This window comes from Zea mays, chromosome 9 (genome assembly GCF_902167145.1).
Source record: "Zea mays cultivar B73 chromosome 9, Zm-B73-REFERENCE-NAM-5.0, whole genome shotgun sequence".
Lineage (NCBI taxonomy): Eukaryota > Viridiplantae > Streptophyta > Magnoliopsida > Poales > Poaceae > Zea > Zea mays.
The window spans coordinates 77,858,697-77,884,811 of record NC_050104.1 but is presented as its reverse complement, the minus strand read 5'-3'; the positions used below and the strand labels follow the sequence as shown (position 1 = coordinate 77,884,811).

Sequence of the window (26,115 nt, the reverse complement as noted above, 5' to 3'; positions counted from 1 at the left end):
GGATCCATTAGGATCACCTAGAGACGCGAGTCCAGTTGAGTGAATCCTTTCAGGCTGGATGGATGCGGTGGGCTAGCTCTGCTCTCTTCTCGAAATTGCATTATTGCATAGAGTAGTATTGTACGAAACGATATCTCGTAACGGAAGGATGGAAACCAAGAGAAAGAAGACAGCTCTATCTCAGAAGTGAGCTCCGTCTCACAAGTTAGCTCCGTCGACACCTCGAGCTATTCAAACGATGTGTTCAGTCATCAGATCTCAATATCGGTTGGGAATCTTTCTAGACTAAAAAGTTTCGTTTTCGTGGGTCGGTGTCAAGTCTATCTCTCATGTTGCTCCTCAGAAAACGCGTAGAATAGTAATGTCATTGGCCCACTAGATAAGGATGGGACAAACGCTCTAGTCTATGCGTTAGAAGGCAACTAGTATTTTTGGTTATTTTGGGAGGGAGTCTTTTTCTGTCTTGAGGGTTGGTTTGATTGGAAATCGAAATGCCTCAAATTGATAAATTGACTTATTTCTCACAATTCTTCTGGTTATGCCTTCTCCTCTTACTTTTTATATTCTCTTTTATAATAATAATAATGGAATACTTGGAATTAGCAGAATTCTCAAACTACGGAACCAACTGCTTTCGCACCGGGGGAACAAGATCCGGAGCAAGGACCCTAATAATTTGGAAGATATCTCGAGAAAAGGTTTTAGCACCGGTCTCTCATATATGTACTCCAGTTTATCCGAAGTATCCCAATGGACCGTCGACTATTTGGGAAAAAGGAGGAAAATCACTCTGATCTCAGATTTCGGAGAAATAAGTGGCTCACGAGGAATGGAGAGACAGATTCTCTATTTGATCTCGAAGTCCTCATATAACACTTCTTCCAGTCGGATCACTTGTTGGAAAAACATAATGCTCACACATGTTCCACACGGGCAAGGAAGCATAATCTAATGAACTTAGATTCTTTTCTTTCTATAGGACTGAGGATCCTTGCCTAGATCCAGAAAAAGTTGGATGCGCCGGAAGCTGAAGCGGAAATGCAATTCTCGGGTGAGGAAAGGGTTGTCTCAGGTACGCCTGGGGCAGGATTGAATCGATGTACCTAAGCTAAACTTATAAGATTGAACCACCTATAGACGGAATTAGGAGAGCTGAGGTTTAATCCAAGACCAGGAAAGCACCAGCTATATCGAAGCCCAATGCCAAGCAAAGCCCTAGACGGAAAGTGAAGAAATTGGCTTCAAGCTTCGCCCTTAACCCAAGATGAGGTGGAGCCTTACCCCGACACAAGGTGGGACCCTCCCATTAGGATAGTGGGCTTAGTCAGACCAACATAGGTTGTCAACCAAAAAGGAGAAGCTCCCGTTATTGTTGGTTTATGGACCTAAGACGAGAGGATTGGGCTTAGAACAAGACCTTTCGGTGGATATGATCACATCTTCATGACAATAGGTGTACACCTTTGGCCTCACTCAAGGTAATGGGTGACCAAACCTAACGAGTCTAAACAAATTGGATCTTATTGTGTGACAAAAACTGAGATTGGGAATGCTTGGCAGGTATTTGAGTACCAGTAAATTAGGGAAATCAAACACATAAAGAAGTTTTCTTTCCAAGCCTGGTAACACCACACTTAAGTAAGTCGATTCAGATTAGCCAACAAGCGAATCCATTCCATTAACTCAGTCAACTCTTTCTGGTAAAAGTGCTCATCATTACTACTATATATAATATAATATAATATAGTAAATTACAGACAACACTCAATGCTAATGAGTGGATCAAGTCATTTACTAGTCAATGAACTGACTAAACCCTGTCTGTTCTGGGAATTGACCCACTTAACTATACTCTTAGGGCAAGCCGCCCTGTGGTAATTAACTCCGTAAAATCTGTATCAGTCTTGAGGCAATTTGGAAATGCTAGACAAAGATATTAATCAGAGTCAGTCAATTCCCTAGCTACAGTTAATATGAAAAATCCCGGGTAGGTAATTCAAACACGCCCCACCCAATAGGTGAATCTTTCAAAGTGTGGGAAATCTCCCCTTTCTTCAATCCTAGAATCGATGCCTAAGAAAAAGGGTATATCTATTAAAATGCTCAACCCATTCATGCGATTCAATCCTCTGCTCTGATTCTATTAAAAAGGAAACACTCCACTAAGTCGTACACACTCCCCAATAAGTCTGGTAATTAATTCGTTCAAATCAATGCTCGGTGCAGCAGGTAATGTAACTTAATCAATCGCAAGCGGCAAAAGAACTCAAACTCAATCCACAATCCGTCTCGCTCGTCTGGGAAAGAAGAGCAGGCTGTTAGGCAAGCCGGCTTTAATACAACCTCTAGGGAAGCCAGGAAAGTTGGTATATACTTTGTACCAAGTACCAAACTTTTGAAACAGTTTGAATCCAATAAGGAAGAAATGAAAAAGCTAGGCCGAAGGATGAGATGGCATTTCAAGAGAATAGTCGATCAGTATGGCAGGAAGAGGTCTCTTTGTCAAATCCTCTATCATCTAAAGCTGGGTCAGAAACTTCCTTTAGGAGCAGAAGAATTTGCAGGCCGTAGGACAAAGCTTCCATTCTCGAAGAAACTAGCCAAGTTTGAAAACACTTAAGAGGGCTGGGTATTGAAAGAGTCTGGCAGGAAGAAGTATAGTACCAAGCGGCAGTAAGCCTCGATTCGAATTAGCAGAGAGGTCAGTTTTAGGAGGTCGGTGTCCAGTGGAGTTCAGCGAGAAACTCAAAGTAATACATACCTATTTGTTGCGATGTGATTGCTTCGCACCTTTCAATATTTCTTTTACTTCTAGTGCTATCTTCCATCCGTTCCAGTTCATGGATCTTCTTCTTGTTGTAGAACGAGAATTGGATTGATTCCTATAGTTTAGTTCTCTATTTGCAAATTCATTACTTAATAACGATCTTATAGGCTTTGTCTCAGGCAGATCTGGAGCGACTGGATTGAACAGAAAGTACTCTCACACTATAGAAAAAAGTAAAGTCCACTAAAAGTACATGCACTCTTTTCTTACACTTATAGAGGTTCGAAGAAATGAGTAAAAGGTAGACTAAGTGATCAATCAAGATCTTGTCTCAAAACCTACTCTTAGAAGGCTCATTCCAGCAGCCTTAGCACAAGCAAGTAGACCGTCACAAAAGAGAATGAAATCAAAACCGGAGAATGAAATGCTTTACTTATAATACTAAGACAACCAGGCACTTCACTTCAGGCTTTGATCCGCGACTTACAGAACTGTTTTGCCTGACATTCAATCGTTTTCTTGTCTTTTTTTCTTCCCACTACTATATATAATATAACCTTTAGATTTTATACTCCATCCAACCACTCTCTGTTCCATTTCTCATTCCTTATTCCTGAAAGGATAGGTTCTTTATTCCAGCTGTTCGTTAGAATCTTAGCTCGAATTCAATGTTCGGATGCTCCATCCTTCGCGTCCAATCCCTGTCAGGAGGGGCAGCTTCCTCGAGTCCGGTCTCGGAAGCTGGGGCAAAATAGGCCAGTCTATCTGAGGGAACGGGACCTACAATCAGGATCTCTTCCGCGGATCTCTTGCCTTGCTTCTTGACTGGAACCTGGCACTTTTAGCGTGCATCTAGTCTGCATATCCCTTTCTGCAAATCTCTATTAGCTCTGCTGCAGAAGTGGAATGTGAGCTTGGGAATACCCTTCCGGTTTCCAGAATCCTAGCTTGATTTCTTGCGTTTAAAGGCAGGCTTGACCAACCACATCACATAAGCCAGCGCAGCGAGAAAACTGATTCTTCCACGGGATTCCGCTTCCTACGAAACATACGTTTTACGAATTAACGGTTACCAGTAGCGAGCGATCCTTTCCTACAAGGTAAGGCCATGGACAAAGGTTTTTTATCTACCCCAGCGGGGGCAGTTTTAGGAGTCTTTTTTCAATCCATCTTACTTTGAATCCGGGCTCGCCTTCACTCGGTCAAGGGGTTGCCCTTTACCTCGTTCCGTGGTCCTTTATCCCCTCCTTGCTTGCCTAGTTTTATTCCTTTCCGAGGCCCAAAAGCCAAGCATCACAATCAGAGGGTTAATCCTCCAACCAGAACCAACTTAACCTATGGATAGTCTCCGCCGGCCTAGGCGGAGATGGCCAACTGATAGATACTTATCCTGCCCAGCGGGTGCTACTTCTCTTCTTTCTCCTATTTGCTTTGCTTGACGGTGAAACCTATCGATCATATCCGGAAGTTGCTTAACACTACCCTCGAATGCAAGTCAGCTCTTCGATTCTCGAGAATCGGGGTGGGCCAGGTGATTATTTGATTTCCAATATGGATATAATGATGTGTAAGAACTGCACCACCGATATAGCACCCTTCCTCGGACTAAGGATATTCGTACTCCCAGTGCTCTTGCTTCCTTTGCACCCCGGCTCCGAAGGATCAGTAGGGAGGACTCCGGATGCCAGTATCGGAATGGAAACATTCCTCGAATGATATGATGGTTGTGATGCCCCGTTCGTGATACCCAGGGAAGGGGACTACATCATACTTCTCTGATCCAGTCCTTTCTTTATTGACAATATTTATTAGTTGACCACTTTACTAGGCTTTCCCTAACAAAAGTATTCCGAGTGACCACCCTATTGTCACTTTACTGTCCAGTTCGCGAGTCCCACTCACTTATTTTAGTCAAACCGACCCTAACTAAAACTAAGTTAAGTATAGTACTTTTCTCAATGCTGCCCGCCTCTCATCTGTTTTCTAATCAGCTTCTATCTTCTGTTCCAACCAAGGAAGCTCTTCTATTCAACCGGTTCGTATCGCCAGGCCCCTCAGGGGGTACGGTTTATCTAATCACACTGCTCGCTACTACAGGGATTCCTTCTCCTTGCCGAGTTGCAGGTGTTACCACCCTAGATATTCTATTTATTATTTGTATGCTGCCTTCTCTCCTTCATCTGGATTTTTGAGATGATTGTTATGTTAGTTCTTCCTTCTATGTTGTAAGGTGCAATCTCATCCGATGTTTGCCAGTTTGCCCGAGTCTTCCCGATTCTTATCCAGCCCAGCTAGATTGGACCAACATCAGCGGTGCTTCTATTAACCCTTGCTTCTCTACTATTCTTAGGTCTTAGGAGAACCCTATCTTCCATATTCCTAATCCTCAAGTACAGTAGGCCGCACTCTTCGATCCTTTGGTCCTAGAACACCTTTTGTCGTAAACTATACTCTACATTCCCCCTCGGTCTACTCCGCCAAAGTAGCGACAAGATTCAATTGCTGGTTCGATTCCAGCTCGCTATCCGACGGTTAATCCTTTAACCAGAGATCAGCATCCAAGGGTTATTCCTTGAACCAGTGCTTCCTATCGAATCGATCATTCTTTACTTACTTTATTAAGATTAAGTGGGCATCCCTCACTGAAAAGAGAATCAAGCAGGAAAACCCTAGGACGAGGGATAGTGATATTCCTTTCACCGAGCAAGAAACCATCTCTTTCTTTCACATATATATATCTATTTCAAGAAGTCCAATCCACCACTATCAATGGAGCACTCTACTCTATACTATTACCGAGTGAAGATTTCATCGGATCCGGCTTGCTTTCATTGAAGGACAAGAGCGGATAGTTCCCTTCCCTTTCTTCGATGAACCCTTATCTTTCGATAGAGAAGTACAGCGAGATGAACGATAAGTCGAACGACAGAACAACCTGATGTTACTGCATCAAGTAATTCAGATTGTCATATTGAGATTTTTTCCTTTTTTGTACTTATTATTCCAAGCCAAAAGGCTATGTTCTCCCCCATACAGCTCGCAAGGCTCATAACCTAACTGCTCTACTTACTTAATTCTTAATTCAGAAATTCAACAACCCTCCCTTGAAGGGCCAAAACAACAGCAGAGTAGCAGGTCAAAAAGAGAGAGAGAACTGAAACCGAAGATACTTGGGTTGGGAGAACTCTTCTACAGTACTCCATTAACAGAATAAAAGTATAGACCAATCAGCCTTCCTTATTGTCCAAGATCATTACTAAAGTGTTGGCCAACAGACTAGTACCAGTGGTGGATAGGAGAGTAAGTCCCAGACAGCTAAGATAAACTCCCGGGTAGTGTTGTCACTGCACAAGAGGTGCGTAACAGGTGTAAGCAAAGAAGAGAGCATAACACTGGATTTAGAAAACGAGCATATGATATGGTGAGACAACTTTCTCTTTTTTGAGGTGAGATGCTAGCCAGCCCTCTATTCATGGGTGAGATATCGACTTTACAGCGTTACCACGTACCAAATCGTTCACTCTATCAGGCAGCCGGAAGTGCATCTCTTCTTTTTGCAGGACTTCTTCCTAGCTCCGTGGAACGAAGAGTTGGAACGAATAGTAGAATGTTGGGCAGCAGGAAAGACTAGTTACAGAAAAGCCAGCCCCAGTTCATTCTGGCTATTGCATCCGTGGAATGCATAGTTAGCTCCGTTTTCAAGTCCCACCCTACCTACTTATTAGCTTGCCCTGTTTCTAATGCGCTGTGGACCTTGCTTGTTGGCTTCGTCGACCAATTCAATTCCTTGTGTCGGCTCCGATCTAACTAGTAAGAAGAAAGATAGATATATAGAATTGGGTGGGCAGAGTTGGCTTGCTTCCAAGAGAATAAACACCTGGCGACTCGAAAACATGATGCGCTAGGTTTCGATCAGTTAATCGAGATAGGCTGTACTTTTCATTCGATTTTGTTACCACGTGCTTTTCACTTCATGATCATGGCTCATTTTCCTAGAACACCACAAAAAATCTCCCTACCAGTTTTATGAGAGTGCTCAGTCAACTTCCTATAAGAGTTCTGCTTTTGCTAATCAAAGACAGACATCAATCCCTCATCCTACTCTGTCTGTCAGTCGGTTACTCAGTTCTGTTAGCTACTCACGTGTCTATACTAAGCTAAGATATTCCTCATTCTTGCACAGGACAGGACAGGAGAGGGGATTGCCTTAGCTACCGGTACCGAACTCCGATCAAACTAAAACGAAAAGCTTAACCGATTCTTGTAGAGTCCTTAGCATTAGATAATGCATGCGCACACAAGAGGAATGAACTTGCCTTCTAGTGATTTGGAAGGATTGAGTCGGCTGCCCCCAGCCTCGCCCCGCATCGCCCTCCGGGGGTAGTTACGCCAGTGGAACCAACTCACAAAGCAGCCCAAAAGCAGGAACTTTTCTTGATTGAATTGGTTTAAAGGTAATTCATCAATCCTTAAATTATTCCAGGATTCTTTTGGGATGCTATCCACCCTTTGATTTACGAATTGGCTATAATATTTACTCTGGATCCCTTCCAGCTGCAAGTCAAGAAGGATCCTTTGAAACATTTTAGGATTATACTCACAATTGGTTTGGGGGTTTCGTATTGCATTGCCCGCACTATCCATATCCTGGAACAGGATTGATTTGGCCATGGAAAGGGCCAGCTAAACGCCTAAGCTCTGAAAGTACGGATTGCTTCCCTTCATAGATTTTATTAGTTAATTTGAGAAGTTCCTCTGGGCTCCTGGTCCTTTCCAGATACTGCAAACTCAAATTATGAAATATGAGATCCCTGCTACTCAGAGTCAGAGACCCGAAAGGACGTGGTGGACTCCCTGGTTCCCCCTCATCTGCAGGAGAAATTGAAGAAGGTGCAGCCCCGCCCCCTGCGGAGTGACTCGGGGCCGGCGGTGGAGTAGTACCTGACTGGGTCGAGTAGGCACCCTCCTCAGGGCTAAGTGGCGGATCTAGAAAATAGTCTGAGCCGTCAAGAACTATTTCAGGGGGCAGACCCGAGTGCTCTATTGGAGCTTTGCCCTTGCCCTTATCTTGGGCTTGACAGGTAGACTATAAAGAGATTCAGTACAGCAAGCCTGACACTCATATTTATTAATATAATGGGGACCCAGAGAAAGATAATAGAGAGCCATCTGCCAATAGGCAGAATAGATTCCACACTCACTTCAGATTCTGGGTGGGTAAAGGGAAACGTGATCTCTATTCTGAGAGGGAGCGCGGTCGAGCATAGACTCGGCAACAACCAATACATCCAATACCACAGTAGGCCCACGTACTACAGCTTAAATGTACTGTATGTGCCATCATAAACCATTTCAGTCGTAGTACCTAACCTACCAGGCACTTGTTTGCCACCAAGATAACCTAATTAACGTGAAACCAACTGTATTTCCGCTGTAGTACCTACCAGGCTTGTAACCAAGCTAAGTGAAATTGAAAAACATTTTCGCTGTACTACCGCTCGTGTAACCGACGTAATCGGTCTTAAACACCTATAATATAAGGAACTCGTGTACAACCATAACATTTATATATTTCACAGGTGTACCACCGTAACCAATTTCACTCGTGTACTACAAAGAAGAAAAGAAAAAAAGAAAATTATAGCTTTCTTTTTTTTTGGTGCGTGCTTTTCGCCTGCCTTCCCGACCACGGATAGGCTACGGGGCTTTGCACTTCGGCCCCTGTGAATACCACATCAAGGTGACAGGATTCGAACCTATGGCCCTCTGTACCCAAAACAGATGCGCTGACCCCCTGGAGGGATGGATCCAGGGGATAGAAGGTTTAGCACGGTATCACCTAATGTTGATTTTGTTGAGCTAGCCAAACAAATGAAAATAGTAACTGAAAATATAGATCGACGGAGGGAAATGATAAATAAACAAGTAGCCTTCCATTATGCGGTAAACGTTTATCATGTAAACTCCGTCGGGGGTATAGAAGATATCGAACAATACAGCGAAATCCCTCATGTTTTAATAGGCTGCGGTAACACAATCAGTGCTGATCCCTACTTCGGAGACGAAGATGATTGTTCTCTCATGTGGGAGAATTTAGTTTGGGCAGGTTTATACGGTGATGGAATGAAAACCCCTTTGATTGATTCTCACCCAACCAATCGAACCTATATTGATATTATCGCTGATGGTGTCGATTTTCATGAAGATAATAGAAAAGTAAGAGCTATCTTCAAAATCATTGATGGAAAAATGTGTGAACTATGGTGGCTTAATGGGAGCAAAGAGAATGATAGTATTTGGACAGTTATAGAGAACTATAAAACATTTTGTGAAATGAATGATCCTTGTGTTTATACACAAGAATTCAGAGAGTTCGTTCGAGCGAGAAATAAAAATAATTCTGATTGGCCTTTTATTCTGGAGTTCTTTCATGCCAACCTATTTCATACCAATATAGTAGATGTAATGTATAATATAATTAGCAAGGACGTCAGGCTTCAATACGTTTTGAATTTCCCATCTTTGACGGTTTCGTCACCATATAAAAATCAGTCAGTGATGGATAATGCTGACTTGGGAAAGAAAGTACTATTTGCACTTAGCGTCACATATATGCATCATGTGTGCGCTAAATTTTTAGAAGGTGATCTATATTTCCGGAATGATATTGATAAATATCGGGATAATCCTTTCATCCCATTTATACGTTGATGGTAATATATTCGAGGGGAAGATTTGCCTTAGCCAATCAGCTGGTAGAGCACACCTTAAGGATGTTTATTAGATGAGGAAGATCGTTACGTTACTGAGCAGAGATATTTTGAGTTACTTGAGATACTAGTCTCACCTCAAACTAGCATCCAATTGTTTTCTCTTTAACAACGAAACGAGGGAGAGAAAGACTTTCTTCTGGGGGGAAGGCAGGCTTTCTCGGTGTGAGAGCTAAGACCACGGTCCAGAGTGGTGGCTTGTAAAACTCCACATAGAGCTGTCGACTATAAGACTGCAGTCCTGAGAGATGGCGGTCTCTCTCGGGAAACAAGGCTCATTTATCTCTTCTTTCTTTTTGGTATGATATTTTTGATACGAGTTTTCTATAAATACTCTATACCAGAAATCACTATCCTCAGGGATGGGATGGAATCTTGCTACCGGCGTACCTGATTGATAACTACGCTCATAGCATATACGTCAATTCATGGAATCCGCTCTGGCTCCGGGAACGAATCCATATATATAATATAGGAAAGCGCCTATCTATGGGTTGGCGAGGAAGACTGTCTTCGGGGAAGAGAGGGTTTCGAGTAAGAGAAGGTTTCTCTGCGTATAGGGTTTCTCTGCATAAGTAAGAAAGGGTTTCTCTGCGTATAGGGTTTCTCTGCATATAAGTATTATAGGAGCGTATAAAGTACAGTATTATATTATAGGAAATGAAAAGAGCTATTGTATTGTCTGGTCTCTTGTTAATTAGCAAAAGAAGTTCGATTGGAAGGTGCTTATGTGACTTCTCTGTTGATACTATCTGTTCACGTGATTAACTCACATAGAAAGTAGGCATATGCTTACTAAGTTGATTCCCTTCAATCTCTAGCCGTACGTACAAAGTATACTAGGGATAAAATAGCTCTCTACCACTACAGTATTGAGCACTAGGGTAGGAGTTTCAACTCTAAAAAATGGAAATCCCCACCAACCTTCAAATATTAATTTAATAAAGTATAGCAATCATGACAACCGATTTCAACCGTATGAGGGATTTGTATTGTAAGTTCGAAAAGTTTGTATTTGACAAGAGAGGTGTATCTAATATATTCCAAGTACCGGATATTGAATGTAGTACATCAGTGGAATCTGTAAATAGAACATTATTGTGGAAAGTAGTGGGTTTATATAAGAAGTTATTATCTAATAATAGTATTTCTAATAGATCAAATGATATTATCTCTAATGAGATTTTCTCTAATGGCCCGTATATATTCAAATCGTTAAATGATCAACTAGCATATCATAGTAAGTTATATATGGATTCATTAACTAATAAAGATTTCATTCATCAAATATCATATGAAGTTTATGATCCTGGGTGCAAATTATCTTTGGACATCTCCTATTGTCAGTTTTAACGCAACATTAAATAAATGGAAGTTTGATTCTTGGAAAGATTTGCTATCTTTAAAACAATTTACACCCGGGATAGATGATGGTAATAAGTGGTTAGAAACAGTGTTATGGCCAGCCTATAAAAGTGCATTATCAAAGAAATATTTTTTCATATCCAATAATTTAACCAATTGTTTGATAAAAATGACAACTATATCAATCATCTATGGATGGAGGAATCAATACTGTATATGGTAGTATTTTCGCACTTGTCAGAGTTGGTTTTTACACTACAGTTTGGTACAAGTTTATACCTTGTAATATAGATATTCAACCAGATCAACTGCTTTATATGTCGTGGGATTACTTTCTCAATGAGAGTGCTATTGTACAAGGGTATACTAAGATAACACTGCAGGAAACTCAAGATATATCAGATATAGTGATGTCAATCCGGGGAGATACTCCTTTTACCTTTGATGAGAATAGTTTTAACAATATGGCTATGTTGAAAGAGGTCATACCACCAGAGGAACCAGCAATACAAATACCTATGGATAATATAGACAGAAAATGGAGAGTAGGGGTTAGTTTAGGTATCGTAATAGCATTCTGTGTTGCTATTGGTGTATTTCCAGACTAAACAACGAGAAGGAATCCACTAGCTCTCTTTTCCACACATGCACTGTCAATTCGATTGCCAAAGAGTGATAAGACAAGTACCTTCGGCAGCTATCTATGGATGCTTGCAGCCAGGTCTGCAATGAATGCATGCAGCTAAGTAAACTCCTGTCCTACAAGGCAGCCATACTTTACCTGAAGTCACACTGGGCCAGGTTCCGTCTTTAAACACTTGCCCAAAAACCATCTCAAAATCTGAGTGAACTATCCCAATACCTTGCTGGAAAGCTGGAAACTTCAGTTGTATAGGTAGAGAGGAAAGATCAGCATAGAAGTGATGTTCAGTAGATATAGAAGTGATGTTCAGTAGATGCCGAGTAAGTTGGAGTTTCTGAAGTGCTTGTTGGTAGTTCTCCCTGCGCTTGAATTCAAAAGCTTATCCCATCTTTTCTGTGAAGAAAACGAAATAGTCAGGCGGGTCCCTGTCTGCCTAGTAGTACTATCTTTAGTTGTGGATTTTGTTTAAGATCTTCTTCCTTTTATTCCTTGAACAACAAGGATACGGAATTACGTTATTAGTACTCGGTTAACGTGTTGTATGTTATTGTGACAAATAAGCGAATAAGCATTGATTGAGAAACTAGTTTGCCCAAGGAAGGCCTTTGCTCTCGAAAGCCTATTCGTCTATGAAAAACGAATCCCGTGTGACTGATCTTTACTAGTACCTTCTTTTGGCTAGCCCGTTTCCACTACTTTATTTACTAGACTCAATGCCTATGTTCTGGGCTATCTGTGAATGCTTTTCCCTGTGCTTCTGTTAGCACATTGTTTTCCTTTACTCTCTATTTGGCCTTCGCTATTTGATTATTCTCTATGGTCTCTGAATTCCGATCATTCACTTCAAGAAGCAGCTCTTCTATTAAATGAAATAAAATGAAATAAAGTAAATAAGGAAATCCCCTTTCGAAAATGAGTTTCCGCAGTTGTTAGCAGAATTAGTTGCTTGCTTCTCGTATACAGAGGCTTACAAGATAGAGCTGACTTGTCGTTTAAACAGTGTTAATTGAAGTTAGCAGATTGCTTTCTTGCTATAAGACTGACAGGAAGAAAGCAGAATTACAGCTAGTTCTCTGAATTCCATCATTGCTAAGTAGTTGCAGTAGTTTTAGCAGGAAGAGTTCAAGCTTGCTACTCGCTTACCGGATATAAGATTGAAACTCACTTATCAGTATTAGATTAGGCGTGTCCCTGGTATGGAGCTGTCGTATCAGCAGTCTTAGCAGTGAATTACAGATTTAGAGTAACAAATAGGAATTCTAGTCGTGATTCTAGTTTTCAAGAGTATTAGCAAGCATTAGTCGTATCCGAAGCAGCTACAATTCTTGCAAGCAGATTGAAAGTAGGAATTTCGATTTGTAGCCGTGATATTTCTTTGTTGTTTATATTGTATTAGCTGCTCCCATATAAGTAAGTAAGCCAGCTATCGGAATACAAGAAGTTATGCCGTAAGCTTACTTATCGTTTACATAGTTTTATCAAGATAGAATAGAAGAACTCAAGTCCAGTAAGAAGAATAAAAGCTGTGATTAAGCTTCTCGGCTCTCTGTCTTTTAGTAAGCAGACGAGTAAGCAAATAAGGTTTCAAGACAAGCATTAGTAGTAGGGGTATTAACTCTTGTATTAAGCAGTAGTTTCCCTTGTTTTAGCCACTAAGTTATCAGAACTGAAAGTAGTATTTAAGCTTGACTTGGCGTCTCGATAGTATTAATAGCTGTGGCAAGCTTTCAAGTACGAAGTGAAGAATGTAGGTCAGCTATCAGGTTTCCGTTCTACTTAGAAGTTTGTATGCCCTTTAGAGGAATCCAAGGAGAATACCAGAATTCAAGCCGGATACCAGATTGAAAGTGGAGTTGCCGCTGAATACGTATCATTCTATTTATCAGGTATAAGCTTTCCAGTCGGACATCAGAATGCAAGTCAGCGAATCTGCTTGTAGTTTAAGTAGTATTAGCAACATAGAAAGGAAGTGCCGAATGAAGATCGTAAGCAGCGATTCCTGTTTGAGTAAGTTCATTACAGAATCGAAGTCAGGTCAGTCAGCCAATGCCTACTTCGATCAAGCGTTAGATGGGGTTGGTGGTGTTGATGTTTCAATTTTTTGTTTTTGTCATGAGGGTTGAAACCCGTAAATAGTTTCCTTTTTTCTGGGGAGTATAGTTCTACAAGGTTCCATTCATCGACCTTTCTAAATCCTGACTAGATCAGTAGTTTGCAACAGTATATCTGACTTTCTGGTCCAGTTGGTCCTATTATTGCTGCATTTCCGAATTCTATTGACACGCATCCTCCGAAGACTTTACTATTTGCCAAGTACTTTATTGAGTATTTCTCTATAGGAGTTGGAATCTCTCTCAATGCGGGAGAGGAATACAAACTACCCAACCTTAGGCCCACCTATAGGAATGGAAACTCTAAGAGGAATTCAATCCAAGCTACTCACTCGATACAGAAATATTGTTATGATACAGGGATTATTCTGAACTACGACTCTCTCCCATACTACTCCTCTCTTCTCCCATGTGGGTTCACTCCTCTATTAAAGGTTAAAGCTACTCTGAGATCGTATAAAGGAAGCGTATCAGAGCCGGGACACCACACTGGAGTGAATCTATCTCGAAATCTATCTGATTGGAAAGGGGATTCCCAAAGAAGCCTAAAAAAGGATGGGCTTAGAGGCATGAGCAATTGCAGCTTTGAACTCTCTTTCTCAGCAAGAAGAATACAAGTCATAAGTAAGGTTGCAACTCATAAATCAGTTTGCTTGTAGTAAGCAGACGAGTAAGCAAATAAGGTTTGACAGCCGCTCTGTCGTTTCTACAGTTTTATTTTTAGTTTGCAGTTTGACCTTCTCTAGTTATAGTTCTTTCTGCAAAGCCTCTTTTTCGTATAAATACTATTATAAATGCCTACCTCTCGTATTAGTAGAGCAGCTATCATAATTGCAGTACGATATAAGACTCGAAAGGAAGAAGTAAGAATTGGACTCATAAAGAAGAATTCTAGCCGTGATGCCCTATCTACGTCTGAGCTCAGGCTCCATAGCAACTATCAGATTGTAAGTGGATTAGAGGAATAAGAGTACGATAGAGAGAGGAATCAAAACTAACCTTTAGCAATAGAAAGAAGGGACAAATAACCATACAAAACAAGTAAATAAGTCCTATCAATTGTATTAATAAGGGCGTATCCGTAGTGCTTTACAAAGCCTGCCTGCAAGGAAGACTGAAAGTCGATTATCAGAATACCAGCTAGTTTATTAAGAGGCATAAATGAGATTGGCAGTTGAGTATTCGCTTCGAGAGCGGTAGTAGTAATCGCTGTTAGCAGATATAAAGTCAGTGAATAAGGTTTTTCGTTAGGCAGTTGTTTCCATAGCTCAAGGAAGATGTTAACTCTCGCTTTCGCTTATAAATCTTCGTATTCGAGCTGTTGTTTTCTAGTTTGAATTGTAGGCTTGATTGCTCGGTTACGTGGTATTAATTGAAGAACGCGAGGCTGGTTGAAAGTGGCAAATAAGGCTAGTTCCTTCTTGTCGTCTACATACTTTTATCAGTGAGAGTAAGAATGCGAGTCAGATAGTTGAATTGCAGTTATCAGATTTGAAGCTTTGGTTGAAGATTGAGTATTCGTTTCCGGAGTAGTAGTTTCATCTGTTTTAGCAAGAAGAGCTGCAAGCCGTGATGCCATTTCTCTGGTATTAGGGAGTAGCCGAGCAGTAGTTTCTATTGTTTTACCCAGCAGTGTTAGTTTCGATAGTGTATTGAGTTCTCGTATCGGCCTATTCAGTTTTAGCAGTTCAAGTTAAGCTTGCAAGTTTTCCCTAGTTTGACTTAGTGCTTATACGATTTAAAGCCATGAATAAGAGTCGTAAGCTGAGTGAATTGAGTAGTAGTATCGGCTTTTGCATTCGAGTTTGTAGCTGTAGTTGTCGTGCCTTGTTAATTTAAGTTTTCAAGTCCGCTTTTCGTATCAATCATATAAGTTAGAAGTTGAAAAGGAAGTAGTGAGATTGGAAATTAAGTAGGCTTGGTACAAGAATTGAAGTAAGGAATAAGATTAGTGGTTTGTAGTTGCCGGGAGTTGAATTGCAGTTATCAGTTTGAAAAACCAGTCAAAGATAGAATTGCTTTCTCGTATCATACTTGCTTAGGCGTTTCCTATCTATAGTATTAGTAGCTCCTCTATCAGATTGCTTGTGCTCGCCTCGAGAGTGCTTTGAATTCCTAATTGCGGTTATCAGACTTGAAAGCCATGATTGAAGAACGCAAGGCAAAGCCATCGTATCCATACTTTAATTACTGCTTTGAATTCTTAATTGCGGATATGAGATAGAAAGCCAGATAGAACAGTTCAAGCCGGATATCAAACTGCAAGTCGCAGTTGTCGTATCAGAAGGTCTATCAGGAGTTGTCGTTTCACTGGTATTAGATGGAAGATAGCAAGACAGATATGAGTTAGAAGGCGCGCTTTATTAGTCGATACCAGATTGGGAGAAAGAAATAAGATGCTAAGTTAGCAGGTTGAAAGCCATAAATCAGTTATCGATCCTTCCTTTCGTATATTGCCCTTTTACCCAGATAGAATTGAGTTGGCAGGCTTGATACCAGAGTTCAGGTTGTATGCGAGGCTCCTACTTCTCTATGCCGTTTATAAGCGGCTGGAAATCTGACTCCAAGTTGGCTGTGAGTTTGAAGAGCAGCTTCTCGTAAGCCATGTAGTTTATACTGACCAAGGAGTAAGTGCAGCTAGAGTTTCCCTTGTCTTAGCAAGATAGGCTCGTACCCATTCTTTCTATCGGCTAGAAGCTTTGTTGCTTGACTTGGGGCCTCGATAGCATTAATTATGGTCCTTCATTCTTTTTACCAGCTAGCAGTTTCAAAGTCGGAGTTAAGAATACCAGATTGTAGTTTACCGGCTCGTATCTACTGTATGGAGCTTGGCGTACCCGGTTTGGAGTCAGATAGAAGAACTCCACTCGATTATAGGAATAAAGGTCAGCTATCCGGTTTCAAGTTAATAAGTAGTAAGCTTGCTTAGCAGATTGATTTCATGCTTATAGCTTTTATGTTCAGTAGCTTGGAGCGCGGTAACAAATAAGAATTCTAGTCGTAAGCTGATATGCAGTTTCTATACTTTTACCAAGGGGTTCTCTCTTATACAGATTAAGAGATAGAAGAAATAGAGGAAGCGAATCTGAGTTGCTATTACCTAGAGTATTAGGAAAGACAGTAATAAGATAAGTTGCTTGCTATAAGACTTTCAGGCAGGTAATAAGATTGAAAGATAGATATCAGGTTGCAAGTAGTGCTTGCTCGCTTCGAGAGTGTTATCAGAAAAAGTAGTAAAAGAAAGATTTTCCGATTTCCTAGTAGTTTACCGGCTTGCCTATAAGTTTGCTTGCTTGCCATGCCGTATCCCTCAGATTAGCCAGTCAGGTATAGGAATAAAAGCTAGTGGCCCAGTAGTAGTGAGTAGCCTTTTTTAGGAGTATTAATTACCACCTTGAATTCCCTTTTCTAGCTATAAGTAGTAGTCGCTTCCGTGGTATGAATCCCAGCGGCGAAGCATGAAAGACAAGAATCAAAGACATATATTAGATTAGTAGCTTGAGTTGCCGTATCAGTAGCTGTAGTAAGCTAAGCTAGCTTGGGCAACAAGTAAAAAAGCATGGGAAAGCGATTACGATCCGTGGGGAATTGGATTTTAGCTGTTCGAAGTCGGCTTGATTCTCTTTTCACTGATGATTTTGTTAGATTATCGCTAAAACGCTGGTTATTCCCTCTCTAAAGACAGTTGCTCAACTGAAAGGTGTTGACTTACTTCAACTCAAGTGAGTTATTTCAGTAAAACGAAAGTGGAACAAATGGAATGACAGATTCCCAGATAAGTTGATCGAAATCATTGAATTTCATTTCAAATGACAAAAGATAGGAATATCATAGATTTTCATTAGATGTGCAATCGACCCGTTGCTTGTTCCCCTTGTGAGGATAACCACAGTCGTTCTCTAGTGTTTATGCTGGGGGGATCCTGATGTACAGTACTTGATCTGGGTTTGGCACACGGACGGACTTTTCTAATAGTTCAAATCCCACGAATCGTGACAGAGTGCTGTTTATATTCAAAGCCTTCATGCAAAGAAAGAGTGAATCTTGACTAGGAATAGAAACTATTCTGACTTGCTTTTGATACAAGGTGAACCTTCCTCAAAGTCTTCTTTATTTGGGATGGGAGGAAAAAGCCAATCCACTCTCTCTGTCCCGCCTGGAAAAGAGGATGGAGTTCCACGTTCACTAGCTTCTTTTTCCTAACTACAGTGACTGGGTGAAAAATCCCTTGCCAAGGAAGGCAACTATATCTCAAAGCGGATAAAGAAGAAATAGAAAGGCAGACTTGACTTTGCTCGTCACGCTTTTCTTTCGCAGCTCTTTCCTGGATTTATCGTTGATTCCTCTTCTCCACCCAGCGCAGCGATCCAAAGCGGAAAACCCTGATTTCGATATCAGCGAATACATACTATTTACGAGAATTGGAATAGGTTTTACCGAAAGAGAGAAACGAAAGCCTGCGAAGCTAAAGGATTAGATGAGCTACCACCTACTAAGAGTTCCCAGTAGGATTAGGAGATCAACGATGAAAACAAGTGTTTGTCCGGAGCACACATATGTTAGATGGGAAAGAGCCCATGATACTTCGAGTCCAACAGTGAAACAGACCTTATTGCTTCGACCGAAGGAAGCGTATACTTACTCCTTGAAGTGCGCGGAGTGCAGCCAGCAAGGAAGTTTTCTTTGATGCAAGGTAGCCAGCAGAATGAAGTGTTCCCAATTAATAGAGAGCCCCGCCTGCCCTAATTTCATTCTTCTTTTCAAGCTGAGAGCCATAGCCCAAACGAATAGTGAGTTCCGAACAGCAGAGTAGCTAGTTTGACGTCGAACACTCCAGGGAGCCAAGCTTAAAGATGAAGTTCTCTAGAAAAGAAAGCTACGGGATCTAGATAGGGCTGGCCTTATTAGAATAATAGTTTCACCGAATTATTTCATCCTGAGGAAAGAAGAAGAATGCTTTCCTAGCTTTGCTCATAGGCTGGCTGGGACCCTAAGATGTGGAGTACTCGTTTCAATGAAAGGGAGTTTTGTCTGGATCCAGGTACCTCAACTATTGGCCTTACATGGGTATTCCATCTTTCTAGTCCCACTCTTCTCCAACAGAGCTCCCTCACTGAGCGAGCATTCGGCATTCCTAGTATGCTCCACTCATTCTACGCCAAGCACCCAATCACGGGATCAGAATCACACTCTAGATCATACCTTTCACGAAAGAAAAGGACAGGCAGCCGCTGCTAAACCAAGATCCCCATCTCTTGACTCCGTCAATCAATCTTACCTTATAGGGCACAATGGTATATTTACCATACGAGATGTGTGCACCTACTAAAGGGGATAGAAAGATCTTGGGCACAAATACTCCACTTTTCACGAAAGACATACAAGAGATTCACCAATGATTGGTTGGACTAAATACTACATTTATTTGCTCAGAAGAAGGAAAGTTGGCTGTGAGAATGATTTCTCGTACGTAGTCTTTCCTAGGACCATTCCAACAGGATGCTCAGAGGTGGGTGGAGAAAAAGCTCAAAAGGCATACTTCCTGCGCTTTCAGAGGATCTAAATCTGTCTTCATCCTTTCGCTTTTCAACTCGCAATAAATATGTCAATTCGTTTCGCAGAAATTCAGAGATTTTCGATCTCCTCGAAAGAAAATGAGTTCGATCAGCAACACCGGTCTCCGCAGCACCAGGATAAAGACCTTCTTTTTACCCATAACCTTTCTCTGCAGCATTGGAACCAAGATCGGGCTTGGCTTGGCATAGTTACGAGGTTCCCGTTCTATTTAACTAACACTAACTGAAGCTAACCGGAAGCTTTCTTCTCATGCGACTCTTGGATCGAAAAGAGGCTGCTGGACTGGACCACGGCTGAAACAAATATTCCCTATTATCCGATACCTGATCAGTTGGTGTGGACCAGTAACCCTGAATCAGGGCTTGGGCAGTCGCTCTATATGCGAAAGAACGTTCTTGCTTTCACTACTCACCTTGCCCTTTTGCCCTTTCCGGACCGCTACCTGGGTTTCCAGTCGTTTCGGCTACTGCCAATATTTTAGGAGGAAATAGCCGTTGTCCCTGGATCCTTCTAGTCGGGGGAGAGCCTTTATTACACCTAGAAATAAGGTAACGGGGCACACCATATCCTCGATATTTGAGGGCTTGGAAGTTCGGCAGGCACTGGTATCGTCACTTCAGCTTTAACCTGGTATAAAGCGTCTAACTGATCGATAAAGAAGCATTGCGCTTGTCAAAGGAGTTCAATGCTCACTAGACGCATAAACAGAACTAGATAAGATAGTCTTACTTAATTGAGTATATCAAGATGTGCATCGCTTACTTTAACCCTCATACCTTGCTTTAGCAGCAGCAGGCGGCTTACATACACTACGTATAGGCCTGATTCCAAGGAGCGCAAAAACCCTGATTCATTCTTAAAAATAGTCTTTTGAAGAGGGAAGATGTCATGACAAACCTAATAGTATAGTGAAGTTCGATGACTATGCTCATAAAACTCTTCAAGGGTATTGTTTGTCTGGATCCTCTACATCAGTTTACACCTCATAGAGTGTACATTCTCTAACTCCAAAAGCTTGTAGGCCAGACAGGGTTGACTCTCGAGAACCCTATGGCAATGATTCTCTGGTTAGCCATCAGCCTTATTGATATCTTGCTAGATAAAGAAAGGGAAGCACTAACAAACACCTTGCCATTTTATACAGTCAGATGCTATGGTTAAAAGGTCATCTCTACTCTGGTGACCCATTGGATAATAGCTCTACTAGACGAGACAGACTCCTTAGTGAGCTGTCAACTGCTCTAGCTCTTCTCTCAAAAATAGATCGACTTGTCACCTTTAGTTATCCTTCGACCCACCCCTTTCCTTTAGGTTATGCTCTCCATTGTATGGCTATTGCTCTGTTTCTAGCTTAAAAAAAAGGATAAGTAGGATAGGAGTAGTAGGCGGAGCCGGACCGACCCTAGGTGAGTAAGCAGGTTGTGTCTCAATCTATTGACTAGGTTGATCCTCTTTGAGTGTTCAATCTATGGTTTCAGGTTTCAGGCTTCGGGCTCATTGCTTTTATGCTCTTCGAGGTGCCATATTGATAGCCACCTTCGGCTTCTCATCTAAAGGGGAAGTGAAAGATGGGGGATAGGGTTTTCCCCCACGCGGGATGCCTATGTTCCTATTCAAATGAAAGTAGACGTCGCAAGGTGATATGGTTTTTCTTATCATTTCATTTCTTGCTAGTTCTTGTGCAAAGTGTCAACTGATTGGAATTGGAATTCAGCGCATGGCGAAAGGTAAGGGGTTGAGACCTACGCTCAATGTGAGTCTGTCTTGACTGGTTGGATAGAAAAAAGAGTTCTTGATGAGTGGCCTTACTAGGAGGAAACCGTTATGATACTGACCCTCATGCCTTATTGAGCATCTTATCCCATCTTAAAGTTGGTTTATTCGGCAGCAGCAAATGCTATTCATTATAGGGATTTCGACAAAGCGAGCTCTTCAATCAAAATATCCCTTCCCTCACCCAACACTCACCGTAGGAAGGGGGTATTTCATTCAACAAATGGAACAGGTGCAAAAGGAAGTCGATCTTGTCTTACGGAAGACTCCCTGGATCGCTTGTAGCTATCCCACTCTCCCTTCCTCATTGAGTCACTGGCTGGTCTTGATTGCCCAAGACCCCTGCAAGAATAACTAGTAAAAGCGGTCTGTCCTCCAATTCATCGATTCACTGCCCCAGGTTCCTAGAATGTATTGAATCATACCGAGCTTTTTTCGGTCAACACAAGAAAGAAGCGCAATGGATGCTGAAGATTCGAGAGAGAGTGAATTGATCATGGTACGAAGCTAGGCCCACTGCTAGATTCTTGGTGGTTGACCACATGCTCCCCTTTTAGAGTGTTCTCTGGAGCCCTCTATTGGGATGGTGACGGTCTTTGCTATACCAAATCCTCAGTTTCAACCAAACCAGTACAAAAGCAAAGCTTGTCCCAGCCTCATTAGACTGCAAAGAATTACCCCTGCCTCTGTTGGGTTGGGTCCGGAACGGCGGCCCCTGCTGGAGTGAAACCTTCCACCATTTTCGCTCATTATCATATCCAACGAATATACATCGGATAGCTTTCTTGTCGAATTTACTTCGGCTCGCTCTTTTGATAGCCAAGAGTCCCGATCTTTCACTCCATCATGCCTTCGGTAAGGGCTGGCTCACAAGATACAGCCAGAGGTGTGTCCTTGCTTGTATTATCAGAAATCACCGATCCACCAACCCTTGCATTTCGTTCTAGTGACAAGGACCTACCTTCAAGCTGAGCGATTGAGAAAAATCTCTGTTATAGCTGCCATTTCTTATTCATATTAGACCACTGGGCAAGATTCCTCTTGGTCAGATTTCTGTCGCATGATTACTCATCGTTTCTCTGCATACAGTCCCTATGAAGTTGCTGAAACTTTCAATGCACTGAAACAAGACAACATGACAGTCAATGCTTATATTGATAAGTTTGAAGATTTCATGACTATGTTGAAACAAGATACACCAGAGCTAACCGAAGAGTGGTTTGTAAAATGCTTTGTCAACGGCCTTCGTCATGACATCAAACACCAACTCAGGCCTCTCCATCCAGAGTCCCTGACTGATGCGTACTGGCAGGCCAAAGACATGGAACGCAGTGCCCCACCTAAGAAACAGTTTTCTTCATATCAGAGACAAATCACTGCTGCTCCATACAGAACTCTCCTTTTGTGCAGAACCTGCTACCACCACACCAGACAAAACTAAAGAACAACCTGCGGTGCGGCTCCCCAAGTGCAACAACAGAGAGCTAGAAAAGCTGGTGAATGCTGGAGATGTGGTGAGAAATGGGTCCCCGGTCACAAATGCAAGTTAATCCCTACTATCAATGCAATGTCATGCAGGAAACTTACACACCAAATGATGCCACAGAAGAGATTGCAGTACAAGAAGAAGAAGAAATGAAATCCCACAGGATCAGGACTCCCCTCCAAATGAGTATCTCATGCATATTTCGGCTCATGCAGTTTCAGGGCTGGTCACTGCTGGCACATTTTAAGTCAAGGTCACTGTTGGTGGACAAACAGGCATTGCCCTTATTGATACCGGCAGTTCAAGTACATTCATTGATTTGTCTTTCGCAGTTAAAACCACTTGCCATATCCAAAAATTCGGCTAAAATAGCTGTGGCTGGGGGAGGCCAACTTACATCTGGGGCAATCATAGCAGACACTGCATTCTCTATTCAGAAACATGCCTTCAACAACAACCTTAGAGTCCTGGACTTGAAAGAATACGATGTCATGATTGGCTCTATAAACATAGCCCATTTGCCCTCAATTTGAAGACCAGAGAATTTCTCATTACCTTAGAAGATGATACTCTCCTCTCATTAAAGGATTGCACATCTCAGGACGCGTACACTGAACAACTGAAAAGGATAATGAACAAGCTTCTCAACAAAGGCATTTCTGGTTTCATTCTGCATCTCAACAGCTTATCTCTGCAGGCACCACACTCTTCCTCCTTCAAAGGCAAGCACAAAGTCCAACAGAAAAGAAACTCTGCTTCTATTTCAACGTTTCTGCTCAATGCGTCGTAAACACTGCTGAACTGAAACCAAGAGTTTCTGCTGAATTATTTATACCTATAGTTGCTTGTCTCTCTGGCTCAAGTGCTTACTTATCAATAGACTGATCAGATTCAAACGTTCTGTTTGCAGGATTCAAAACAGTTGCTTCCTCCACCTTATAAACTTGCCTACGAATGCATGTTGGAAACGAGGATATGAGCGCTGAATTCTTCTTTTCCGAGGCTGATTCTTCTTACCTGACTCCCCTGTTTGTTACAACTGATGCCCCGCCTATAAGCAGGTAGCTTGTGAGCTATCGATCAATTGTGAATGTTCTCATAGAATTGGATCTTATTCACATAAGTCTTTCATTTCGTACATGTTTTCAAGAAAGAAATTAGGACAACCAATTAAGCATTGGATGAGTCAAAGGCTTCTTCGGGCATTTCCAGATCAACTAGGACAAGACTCAATAAAGTCACCAATGTTGCTGCTTGCTTGACTTTGCTTTTTTGAATCTACTTCTTTGCTTGTCTCGCCAATGAAGAGAAGATACTGCATCATCTCTATACTAGCTAGATAACCAACACTTTGCTTCCCATTTCTTTTGCCTTTGGTAGAATTAGATCGATCTCCCAATGCTTATATATGTGGTGCCCCAGCCCCATAGTGATAGTGATAGAATGAGCACAAGCAAGATGGATGGAGTTGTCAGCTAACAAACAAGATGGAATATTAAGATAAGCCCTCCTCCCCCTTAGTTTAGTACGAATAAGAGAAAGGGCGATTTCGGCACTGGAACCACTCCCACTCCAGTGCGTGCTACTTCTCTCCTCTTTTCATTCTAGATAGAGAGAGCAGCCTCCTCGGCCAGCGACTGCCTACCAATAGAATAGAAGCGCTCTTCCATCCATACCGCCCCTTAATCCAAATATAGATCTACAAGCCCCTTCCTTAGGTAGGAGTGGGCTCTCGCTGCAAGAGGGGGAGTATTTCTCGAATGATAATTCCCTGCTTTTAAATCCGCTTCAAACGAGGTTGCTAGCCTCCCATTCCCTCACCCGAGAATTGCATTTCCTCTCGCGGCTCTCCTTTGCACCTCTCCGGACAGGTGTCTTCTTCTCGACACGCCTTTCCTCTCCTTCGCACTGACAAGGTCTCTCTTACAACCTCCTCTGTCTTTGTTTTGTGAAACATCGAATACTGCATCTACACGGCCATAATTGTTGTCTTAGTGAAAGAGGCCAGTCCCCTTTATGTGTTCGATAAGATGACGTTGAGGTGTATTGTCTTGGTTACACACACAAAATCCATGTATTTGCAAAAATGCCTAATAGATGTAAAAAACTACTAACACTACCGCATATTCTAAATTGTTCTATTGCCCCTGCAGTGTGAGTCTAAATTGGAGGGCGTCAAAAGGTGTTGCCTCTATCCCTCTTTGTGAGAGGTTGAAGCCACTAACCTCTCTCTGTATTTAAAAAATAGACTCAACTACTTGCTTCTCAAACTGTTGTTGTTGTAATTGTTTTTGAGCTTGAAACTCTTCACTCTGTTGTTGCATCCGTTCGGCTAGATCTGCTTGGATCTTATCCATGGATTCTCTCATAGCTCTAACTTGCTCCTCAAGTTGTCTAGATCGGGTCTGAGTTCCTTCGTTTGCCATGATCGAGCTCTGATAGTCTAGTTTAGCAAAGGCCCATGCCAATGCCATAGTTGTGACGAAAGTACTAAAACAAGTCACAGATGCTTTTAGATAACCAACATACCAAAAGAGAAATAAATAATTCAACAAAGAAAGAAAAAACAGTTCAAGTACAAGTAATTGAATAAATTACCAGAAGCTTGGATTTCTGCTCCGGCTTTCTTAACAGGTTCTCCTACTCCTAATGGGCTATACTCATCGCTCCGCGCCTTGGCGGCCTCTTCCTATTATTCACCGAAACACAAAACCACCACCAGGAAGAAAAAAAACCTTTTTTTTACAGTATGGGAATTTGGCCCAATAGTCCCTCCAATTTGAAGTGATCAAGCCACCACTGGTACCAGTAGGGAACTGGTACTACCACCTCCTCCAGCTCTAGCTGAGCTCTCCAGTTCTTCTCCATCAGTGAGTTGCAATGGGAGCATCTCAACATCCTCTGGTAGAATCTGTGTAATCCAAGCCTTCTGGGACATCATCCACCCGCAACTGCTTTCTCTCTTGCAGCTCTTTCATAGCAATGGCCTTTATGTTTGGAGGCTAACCCAGGCATCCATCACTCTCCTCCCAAAGAAAAAAGATGCCAACACCGTCGAGGATTTCAGGCCAATCAGTATCATTTCGAGATTCATCAAAATCGTTTCAAAGAAGAGGAACAAACATTGTCTTTAACAACACTCATCCACTTATTGACATTGACACGTATCAATCGGCGTGGGTCGCTCACTCATAGAAACTTTATTGGTTGTGACAGAACCACTTATCTTTCGCCACAAACATAAGATCCCTATGGTCCTACTCAAGGTAGACTATCGCAAGTCATTTGACCGAGAAAGAGAAGAGTTGTGTCTTAAAGTAAAGACGAGGATGTAGAAATCCACACACACTTGTCTTTCAGGCCCAGCCCACCAGGGATTTCCAAATCGTTAGGTTAGCGGCGGGTCTTTCTTCTTCTGGGTGAGCTGCGGAGCTACTTTTTCTTTCTTTCATTCCATTCCATCTGTCTCTGTATGCTTGGGTGAATGCCATAAGCGGATTTATATGCCCCGGTTCCCAGGGTTAGGGTATTCCCTATGTTGAGCCTACTCAGATCAGAACAAAACTTTTGGATTCTCTTTCGCCTATCGGCCGGCTTTAAGCAACCTTCACATTTCCTGCTGA

The 26,115-nt window shown here is 41.9% G+C and overlaps 1 protein-coding gene and 1 pseudogene across 3 annotated transcripts in view; one reads left to right on the top strand and one right to left on the bottom strand.

Annotated features, from left to right (window-relative positions):
- The first annotated feature begins 272 nt into the window (after positions 1-272).
- On the top strand, positions 273-12,413 carry LOC118473349 (putative ATP synthase protein YMF19; annotated as a pseudogene).
- LOC118473347 (NADH-ubiquinone oxidoreductase chain 5) overlaps positions 1,107-26,115 on the bottom strand; it is a 39,998-nt gene continuing 14,989 nt past the window's right edge. Inside the window, exons 1-2 of one of the 3 annotated variants that reach the window (XM_035962585.1) lie at positions 22,216-26,115; positions 1,107-22,126 (exon numbers count right to left, since the gene is read on the bottom strand). The exon at positions 22,216-26,115 is cut by the window's right edge and continues 14,989 nt beyond it. The gene's annotated coding sequence lies outside the window, so the exon portion shown is untranslated. The other 2 variants (XM_035962583.1, XM_035962584.1) reach the window with 2 other exon arrangements.